Source organism: Pteropus alecto, unplaced genomic scaffold (assembly GCF_000325575.1).
Source record: "Pteropus alecto unplaced genomic scaffold, ASM32557v1 scaffold101, whole genome shotgun sequence".
NCBI classification, from domain to species: domain Eukaryota; kingdom Metazoa; phylum Chordata; class Mammalia; order Chiroptera; family Pteropodidae; genus Pteropus; species Pteropus alecto.
Window position 1 is genome coordinate 18166166 of NW_006432945.1, and position 9625 is coordinate 18175790.

At 54.1% G+C, this 9625-nt stretch overlaps 1 protein-coding gene across 6 annotated transcripts in view; it reads left to right on the forward strand.

Annotated features, from left to right (window-relative positions):
• RXRG (retinoid X receptor gamma) overlaps positions 1-9625 on the forward strand; it is a 144066-nt gene that overhangs the window by 71293 nt on the left and 63148 nt on the right. For 5 of the 6 annotated variants that reach the window (XM_015586226.2, XM_015586227.2, XM_025043889.1 and 2 more), the window contains one exon: positions 3601-3714. The gene's annotated coding sequence lies outside the window, so the exon portion shown is untranslated. Of the gene's footprint in view, positions 1-2120; positions 2265-2478; positions 2713-3600; positions 3715-9625 lie in introns of those variants that run through there. The other variant, XM_015586229.2, reaches the window with a different exon arrangement.

Below are 9625 nucleotides of genomic sequence, written 5' to 3' on the forward strand. Positions count from 1 at the left end.
ACGGACACCCTTCTCTGCTGGCTGGGCTGTGGTTTTCCACTCCACATCATCACTCGTCCTAAAAGCAAAATGAGATTTCCTAACACTCCACACACACACACACACACACACACACACACACACACACACACGCGGCCTCTGTGCTCCACAATATGCTTTTTGCTGTAGAAAAGGAGCACAGACAACAGGGCCACTATAGCCCTGCGATGCCCCGGGGCAGGGGGCCCAGCCAGAGACATTGTCCCCATTGAGGCCGCTCTCCAGCTCCAGCGGCTCACAATCCCAACCTTTGTGACCACCGAAGAATCGTGGCCTGTACCCGTCCTCTCGGACTCCACCCTGCTGGCCCCCAGAGGTCACTGACAGTGATGTCACGGAAAAGCATGTGGTCAGAGAGCCCGTCCTCCGAGGAAGGGCTTGGAAACTTGACGGGTGCCTGCCGTCCACCGCCGTCCACCGCCGTCCACCGCCGTCCGCGCTGCCCCAGCCCCAGCCCTGGAGGGGTCTGCGGGGTGCAGGTGGGGTGTGGCGGCCGAGCGGGCGAGCCCACTGAGGGGGCGGGCATCCCGCCACCCCTCTGCGGTTTGCGCGAGCTCAGCCTGGAATCAGGGCCTTCCGACCCAAGCCCTCCGCTATGGCTCCTGGCGCCCAGCGACCCGCCTGCCACCAGGAAGGCGCTGGCCCCCAGTCTGTCCCCAACCCGCCTTCCGTCCTCTCTGGTGGCCCCTCTGCCTGGCTCCTCACTCAGGCTGCTCCTTGGGACTTACCAGGCCCCAAACACCCACGCGCTGTGACCCCCTTTGCACTGGCTGTACCCTCTTCCCGACACCTCCCCACTCATGTTGGTGACCTCCTGTGATCTTCCGAGTCCTGCCTGTGGCACTTGCTCTAACCTCATCCCCACGGTCTTGCCATAACACTTGGCACAGCGAGCCTCGCCTTCCAAGTGCGATCGGGGCTGGGTGTCAGGAAGATCACCATGTTGGTGGCCTGGAGCTTGGCTGGGCGAAGGCTAGTGGCTGGGGGACCTTTCGGAGTCGGGCGCAACCACCCCAAAGAGAGAGGCAGTGGGTGGGGTGGGGAGAGGCCCTGGAGGCTGGGACTCCAGACCCGGAGCCGCGTGATGCCAGTGCCTGTCCCAGGCAGGCTCCAGGGGACTCTCCTCGAAGACCTTTCGGAGACCCTTTCAACCCTCCCGCGGGTTCTGTCCCAGCTATGGCGTGCTGCGGTTGCTTAGAAGGCAGAAGCTCTAAAAATAGAAGCCTTATTATTGCCGATTAAATTCCTTTCCACCTACAGGATTTTCTGAGCGTGACGGGGGAGGCTGAGTCTGTGCGGGGCGTTTGCGTGCAGAGCCGGCTGAGGGGTGACGGGCGAGGCCGGGCGGGTAAGGAGGGATTCGGTGGAAAAGCAGCGCTAACCACTGACCACAGGGACGGGTAGGGGACCGCCCCAGGGGCCGTTGCTCAGAGGGAGGGAGGTGCGCGTGGGATGTTCCTAAGAGGCCACCGCCCCAGCCGTAGGACAAGGGCCACGGGATGCGGCGACTTCGCTCCTGTCTCTGCCTCAGAGTGACACGTGCACGCTCCCCGTGACTCCGACGGGTGTCACTGCGCCGGTCGGCTCTCTGCCCCCCGATGCACCTCATGCCCCCGGAAGTCCACCTGCTAGGCCGAGAAGGGGACCCCTGGGCTCAAGGATCTAAAAAGTCACGTGAAGAGATGAGTCTGAAGAGGAGAAATGGGAAATGCTGTGTTTGTACATTTCTGTTCTTTGAAAAAGGCGAACCCCCAAATCGAATCCGCGTCAGGTCTACCAACCTGGATGCACCCCTGTAGCTCTGCCCGAGGACAACCGAGGATGATTCTTCTGCCCCTTTCTGACGACACGAAAAAGTCCGAGTCAGTTCCCTGTGTTGCCAGGGGCCCGTCTGCTCCGCGTGGCTCAGTGCATCGCCCCGGGCCCCTCTGTCCCCCGTCCCCTGAGCAGGGACCTCATCAGGCCTTCGCAGTCGGCCTTGCGACCTGGCTCGTCTGGGGACTGGCTTGGGCTGCCGACCTCTTAAATGGACTGTTTCCGAACCGCCGTTTGTTCGTAGGTGAACACGTGGCCGAAGAGCAGATTTTCACACAGTGCGGCGTAAATGCCGAGTTTCCTCCTCCGCGAAATGCAAGCAGCAGATCCCTTGTTTGCGGCTGGAGCTTCAGGTTTGCAGATGCACGGAGCGGTGGAGGTTGGACTGTATACGCTTCAAGATGGTTAAGGTGGAAAATTTTATTATGTATGTTTTGCCACAATTAAAAAAAAAAACAGATAAAAAAGTCCGTCTCACCTGGTGGTGGTGAAGGCGGACGAAGATGGCGTGTGTTTTGCACAGTTCCTGGCACGGGGCAAGCAGCTCAATAAATGTTCGCTTTTCTTAACGGGATCGGCATCACTTAGTTAGTCGTTCCCCAAACTGGCGTTCTGTTTCCCCAGGCGAGGGTCAGGTTGTCCCTCCAGAAGTGAGGGAGAGATGTCACCTAGCGGACCTCCGGAACATTCGCCATTGACCTCAGGCACTCCTTAGGCTGGAATCTGCTTCTCTGGAATAACAGCTGACATTCACCTTAACGCAAATGAGCTCCTTGGAGTCACAGGAAATCCTACGGAATGGGAGTAATTGTTTCCATCACTTGCCTGGGGTCACGTGGCTGGGAAGTGACAGTCCAGGTAAGGCCAGTTGATCCAGAGCCTACAGTTTTGACCAATAAGTCACATGGCCCACACCCCGCCCATCACCCTTCCTCCGTGGCTCTGGCCAGCTGAAGCCCTTAACGCCTTGTTCTCCGGCAGTGCCGGCCAGCATCTCCGGTCTGCGGGATGTGAGAGGGGGCGCACCTGTGGGCAGTGCCCCAGAGTTCACGCGTTCCTTACAAGACTGGCCTGTTCAAAGCACCTCCCCTCCGAGCCTTGCGGTGGACACCCCTAGCCCAGAGGTTCTGTTTACTTAGTCCGCAGGATCTTCACTCACTAATTAACTAAAGTAATGTATGCGTAGAGTAATCAATCCTAGGGTGACAGAGGACGAGGGGGACGGTCCCTTCCCCCTCCCTCCCCGCGCCCGCGCTTAGTCATTTCTGTTTCTAGTTCCTCTGGTGGTTATTTCCAAACTGTCACTCTCTCGCACTGCTTTTTTGCCTTTTTTTTGGATTTTCCACTTTCAGTAGTGTTTACTGACTTCTCACCGTAGAGGAGGAAGGGTGGATATAACTCGTTTGCAGCAACTGCACGCTTCCTCCCAGTTTTCCTTTTCCGTATTCTTTGCGTATGCAATTTTAAATAATAGACTCAAGTTTACATTTTAAAAAGATCGTATCCCTCGCTATCTCAACCTCAGACAGTTTTTCCCGATTCTGCCCTGTAAGATGAGGAACTCTCTGCCCTCTGCGTTCCAACTGCTGGTGGCTGGTCTGTCGCCTGTGGGCTGGGGGTTTAAAATGTCGGCTTTCCGTTCTGTAACTACCACGAGATCCTCTGCGTTCTGTTCATCTGCCGATTTCGGAGCTTGAAGATCAATGAGTATTTACGTCATGATTATGTTATTCTTATTCTCTTCAGAACCTCACGATGTAATCAGACCCATGGAAAAGATGCAATCCTGTTGTCAAAGCGACTAAACGAGGCTCTAAGGCGTGGACAAGCGAACTGAAACCCAAGCCAGAGTCGGCTCCCGTAAGTGCACTTGCCTCTGAGATGTGAGATTTAAGGATGGACAATCACAAAGCCAACGAGGTGACCGCTGAGCTTTAGCCAATCAGATCGTTTCCGTGCTTTGCTTCCAAGTCTGCTTTATAAAAGCCTCCCCGCTCCCCGCTCCCCGCTCCCCCCTCCCCCCCAGTTCCTGCCTGCCAGGCCCCCCAACCACGTTCGGTTCCGTGCGGCCTGACCTGAACCCACGTTTACTCAAATAAACTCTTAAACAATTTAATATCTGTAGTTGAAACTCCTCCATTCCGAGGTGGATGCTCCCAGACTCAATGCCACGTGTTTTCGTACATCCTGCCCAGGCTCAGAATCGTGGCGCGTTTTCGTTTCTGCATATTTGGACTGGGACTTTTTTATACAGTTCTTCGCTAATTTTTTTTTCCCCGGTATTCCTAACTACGTTTATTTCTTCTCATTCTTTTACCTTAATTCGTCAGGTTCTTTTACCTTACGAATTAGATCGTCCAGCTTCTAATTCCAACGGTTGGTTAACAGGACATTTCCTTAACTCTGCTTGTCAAAGACCTCTGAGTCCATTTCTAATGGGCTGGGTTCCTTTCGTTTTCCAGGCCCCCCGGAGAGCAGTCGCTCTAGGATTTCGCTTCATTTCGCTTCTGGTAACTTCCATTCCCCTGACTTCCGCTATTCTGCGACCCATTTTCTCCTCTCTCTCGGATTTCTGTTTCGCTCGGCTGGAGCATGCTTTCAAATGATCCTTACAGAAGGGCGTGTTGAAGGTCGAATTTCTGAGTCTTTGCATGTCTCCGAATCTTCCCTCCCCTACCCCCTGAGCAGTTTGGCTCGCGTTGTCGGTTTAAGAAGATTTTTTTCCTCTCTGCTTGGACCTCTAGCACGCAGTTTTAGTGGTGACAATCTGATGCGCGTTGCTTTATAGGTAACCGGTTTTGTTTTTTCCTAAACTTTTAGGTGTTTTTTTTTTTTTTTGTATTTGGTGTTTTTAAACGTTAGGCCATATTTAGGTGGTGGATCTGGCTTATATTTTTGTAAGCTCTTTTTTTAGTCCTCCCCCCCCCCCCCCGCCATTTCTTTTATTATTTTCTCCGTGTTTATTTTCTGGAACTCATTAAATGGAGGGTCCACTTACCGAATTGACCTAAATCTCTTAGCTTGGGAAATAGTCCGTCTTTGTCTTTTTTATCTATGGTCTGGAGGGTTTCTTTGAATTTGTCTGTGAGTCGCTCTATTGACCTTTTCTCTTTAGCGATCGTCTCTTTAATTTTTAATAACTCTTTCTTTTTCCTGAGTTTTGTTTTTATAGCGACTGTTTTTGTTTTATGGATGTAGTATCTCCCCAAATCTCTCTGAGCACATCAATTAGAATCGTTTTAAAGTTTTCTCCTATCTCGTTTTCTCTGGGGTCAGCATTTTATGTATTTATCTAGATTCTTCTGAGATACCGATTTTTCTCAAACCTAGCGCACCTTGGAAGTCCACGTATGTTTTTCGAACCAAAGGGAAAGTTTATTAATTTCCGAGGCCAGCACAAATTCCCTTCGTACGTGTGGAGCCCCCTTTGCTCACCAGGTGTCTTTCCTAAATGGAAGACAGTAAAGCTGTAGACAAAGCGCTTGCCTTCATGCCAGCTATAATCTTAGGAAAGCTAACGTCCCACATCATGGGATAGCAATTATAAAATTTTGATAAGATGTGATGAGAAATAGCAGGGCTTTATGAGGGAAGAAAGCTGGGGGACCAGATTTAGTTTGGAGTTTGGGGGAGGGCTTTTCTTAGCAAAGGAGGTGACATGCACACTGGGTCTTGACGTATGGGTGGAGTTGTCTGGCAGACTGGGTTTAAGAGCCCCCCCAAGCGGAGCGAATAGCACGTTTAAAGGCCGGGGCAGGAAAGACTGTGGCGCGTGTCGGCACTGAAGCGAGACCTACGCATCTGTGACGCAGCGGTCAGGGGCAGGAGTGCGTGTGATGCAGCGGTCAGGGGCAGGAGCGCGTGTGACACAGCGGTCAGGGGCAGGAGTGCGTGTGCAGGTCCTGGCCTAAGAGCTGAACGGTGAGTCCAGGGTGAAGAAGTAGCCAGAGGCCAGGTCGCGGGGACCTTGAACCTCAGGTTATGGTGAAAGAGGTTATCTCTCAGCTCAGCGATAAATCGATAAATCGTTAAAGGGTTTCAAGCTTGTGAGTGATATGATCGAATTTACATTACAAACACATCCCGGCTATTGTGTGGCTATTGGAACGGAGCGGGGGTGGGAGGGGAGTGATGGCAGAAGCGGGGACAGAAGGTAGGGGTTCTCGTGGTCGTCCGGGCGGAAGAAGGTGGCAGACCAGGTGCACGCAGCGAGGCGAAGAGGGGACCGGCGGCTGGATGGTGGGCGAGTCGTGGGAGCGAGGGGAAAGCGGTTTTGGGGGCGACTCTCACATGGCTGGCGCGAGCAACGTGGTAGGCAGAGATGCTAGTCGAAGATGGGAGACCCGGGAAGAAATGCAGATGTGGAGGGGAGACCACGAGTGCAGTCGGGGTCTGTCGAGTGTGATGGTCGCAAGGCATCCAGGGGGAGATGGCCGGGGGCCTCTGAGGACTTGTATCTGGAGGGGACCGAGCCGGGGAGGCCCGGGGAGCCTCCTTCGGGTGCTGGGTGCTGTCGTAGCTGAGACATGCTAATCCGAATTTGAACCAAAGAGATTCCTTATGACCTCGGGGAGGGTGGCTTATTAGGGCGGTGGCTGCGAGGCCAGACTCGGCGGCTGAGAAGCAGGTGGAAGGTGAATACGTGGGGGTGCGGGCGGACTGGGAGAGCAGGGCACAGCTGGCACCTTCGAGAAGCTTCGGCTGTGAAGGGGACGGCGGGGCAGCCGCGGAAGTCAGGTGTCCCTCGGACCGGCCAGAACCGTTCCTCACACCGCGTTCTCTCCCCGGGACGACAGCAGCTGAAACAGCCGTCGATCAATCCGCGCTTCCTAATCCGTCGGAAGACACGAAGCCTTCGCAGAGAGGACCGTTCTGCTGCCCGTGGCGGGTAGAGCTGGCTCAACGCTCAGCCTCCAGGGCCTCTGGTCACAGGTCCAGATGACGGCAGAGCGTTGACAGTCGTGACCTGCGTAAGGTCCTTGTCAGCCTGGCCTCTCGGGGGTTAACCTGCTGAGGGCTCCTCGTGGGGAAGAGTAGAAAGATCCAGCGGGCCAGCGGGCGAACCCCAGGTCCTGGCCTAAGAGCTGAACGGCCGCTCAGGGTGAGACCAGCCATCGATCTTTCTGTCACCGAGTCCCCACCAGGGACTGCTCCCCGTGCCACGGGTTCGCACATTTTCTCGTCATTTCGCAAACCTGACATTCACAGCCTGCATTCCCATTCATAGGTGGGACCGCGAACGTTCACGGAGGATGAGTCTGTTTCCTAAAGTCGTATGTCGTAAGTAGCAGAGGCGGATTCGAACCTAGGTCTTCTGGGTTCACAGGACACGCACTGCGTAAAGGCGTATGGGAAACTGGCGGACAGAAGACGAACGGGATGGGCTTCGATGGTCCAGGACTCTCGATGCTGTGTCTTTGCAGGGACTTTGGAGGGACAGGAAAAGCAGATGGTAATTAAAGGATCAGACTGGGAGGGAGTCGGGGCGGGGGACGGGGCGGCGGGGGAGAGGTGGCTGAAGAGGTTGATTCATTAATGGGATGAGACAGTCTAATGTGATTCAGGTGAGTGGGCCCCACGGGCCTGTCCCAAGGGGATGCTCGTAAAACTCTGGTGCTTGGCTCTCACCATATGGCGTTTTCAGGGTGGTGAGGATTCCAGGCTCTTTTGTTTGTTTTCCTTCTCGCCCTATAAAATGTGGGGAGGAAAGGGCTGTGATTTGTGACAAACCTATAGCAAAAACAAACAATTCAAAAGACTAAAGAATACTTTTTGTTTAAAATACTTGAATTATTTTTCTCATCGTCGATATGATAGATAATAGGAAAAGATCGTGGGGGAACTTGGGAAAATGTCGAGAAGTCTGCAGAAGAAAAGAGAAATCCCCTTAAAATCCCACGACCCGTTCATCATGCTTCCAATTCTGCACCGTTCCCGTCTGAAGAATATTTTTGAAAAAATCCAAAGCTCCTTTAAGTTCACATAAACTATTGAAAGGACTCGTCGGTCATTCCTTCTTTTCCGTATAGGCACGTTTGATCTTAAACTAATGGAAGAAGGGAAGGGTCTTGTTCTAATTAAAAACTGTAGAAAAGGAATATTCTTAGCCGCCCGTGATCCTGCGTTCAGTGGACCCCACATCCTGGCAGGCAGGGAGCCTTCCAGTGTCCTAAATCCCCCTCCTTTTCATACCCACTTCCTCTGGTCCTGGCAACAGTGGAGGCATCGATGCATTCGATGAACCCCAAAATAGCCACACGCAATGTACCTTTGAGGCAACTGCTGTTTTACTGGAGGCGCCCAAACCAGTGGATAAGAGACAGCCAGGAAGGGGCCACGATCCCTTCATCACCCCGTTGCCTGAGCTCCTCAGGCGTAGCTGGGGCTCGCGGGAGGAGGCGAAACAGGAAGCCAAGGCTAAATGGGACACATTTAGGGACCACTGGGAGAGGAAGCACTTTTGATCACGGAATCATAAAAAACGTCAGTGAACAGATGTTCTTCTCTTGAAGAAAACTCAAAGATCTCATAGCTGCCTGGCGGCCAGAAGCCAAGATATCGAACTCCCTGGCAGAAGCTAATGTGGCTACAGCATCCACAGTCTCTGGAGCAGAGACAGAGGCCTGTGCCACGTGCCTCCCGCGGCCTTGGCAACCTCGGCCTCAGATGGACGGGCGGCATCTTCAAACGGTGCTGGGGTTGGAGGGTACGGAGATCAGCGTTGGTTTTGACCTTTTGTCCACAGTGCACGACCTTGCTGGTTCTCCACGCTGGTGGGATGCACGGAAAATACCACCGACCCGGAGCCTGCGCCAAACTGAGTGACCAGGAAATTCGGAGACTGCTCCGTCGCTAAGTACGAACAGCGACAGCAGCAGCAGTGACAGCAAACAAACAAAAGGCACATTTCTAATTTTGTTTTGTGAATTCGCAACCTGGTTTTATCCAGGTTTTTACACGTGCTTATATGTCTAAGAAACCATTGGGGCGCCCAGCTTAAGGACACAGGGGGGCCCTAAATTGCACGAGCAGCAGGCAATGTGGAGATGCTTAAGATCCCCTCCTGGTAGCAGGGCCCAGACAGGAGGGGCTGAGGCGGGACCCCCAGTTCTGTTGGCTCGTTCCCTATTCCCTCCGGTGCTCACTCTGTCTGTCCTGCGTGCAGCCCCACCCCCTCTCCCATCTGCAGGCTCCCTATTCTCATCGAAAGCTGCTCTTCCTCTCCAGATCCTATAATGCCCGTTACCATAGCAGCCGGGTACTCGCATTATTGAGATGGTCTCTTTATTAGGAAGCCTGCCCCCGCCCCCCACCCCGCAGGAAGCCAGGCGCCTCTGAATCCTTGACGAGATGATGAACCTGCGTCTTGGGAGGCTCAGAGATTGGCCAGGGGGTCGTGACGGATTGGTCAGGTCAGAGAGCAGGGCCCTGACGCCCCACTCCTGGACTGCGCCTCACTGCTTGGGGTGACCGAGGCCCTGGCAGCCACATTTCATTCCACCCCCGCCCCCCACCCCGCAGGAAGCCAGGCGCCTCTGAATCCTTGACGAGATGATGAACCTGCGTCTTGGGAGGCTCAGAGATTGGCCAGGGGGTCGTGACGGATTGGTCAGGTCAGAGAGCAGGGCCCTGACGCCCCACTCCTGGACTGCGCCTCACTGCTTGGGGTGACCGAGGCCCTGGCAGCCACATTTCATTCCGCGGCCTTCTCTTTCCATCGCGCACTCATGATAATTACCCACGTTACTGCACTTTACATTGACAGAGGCTT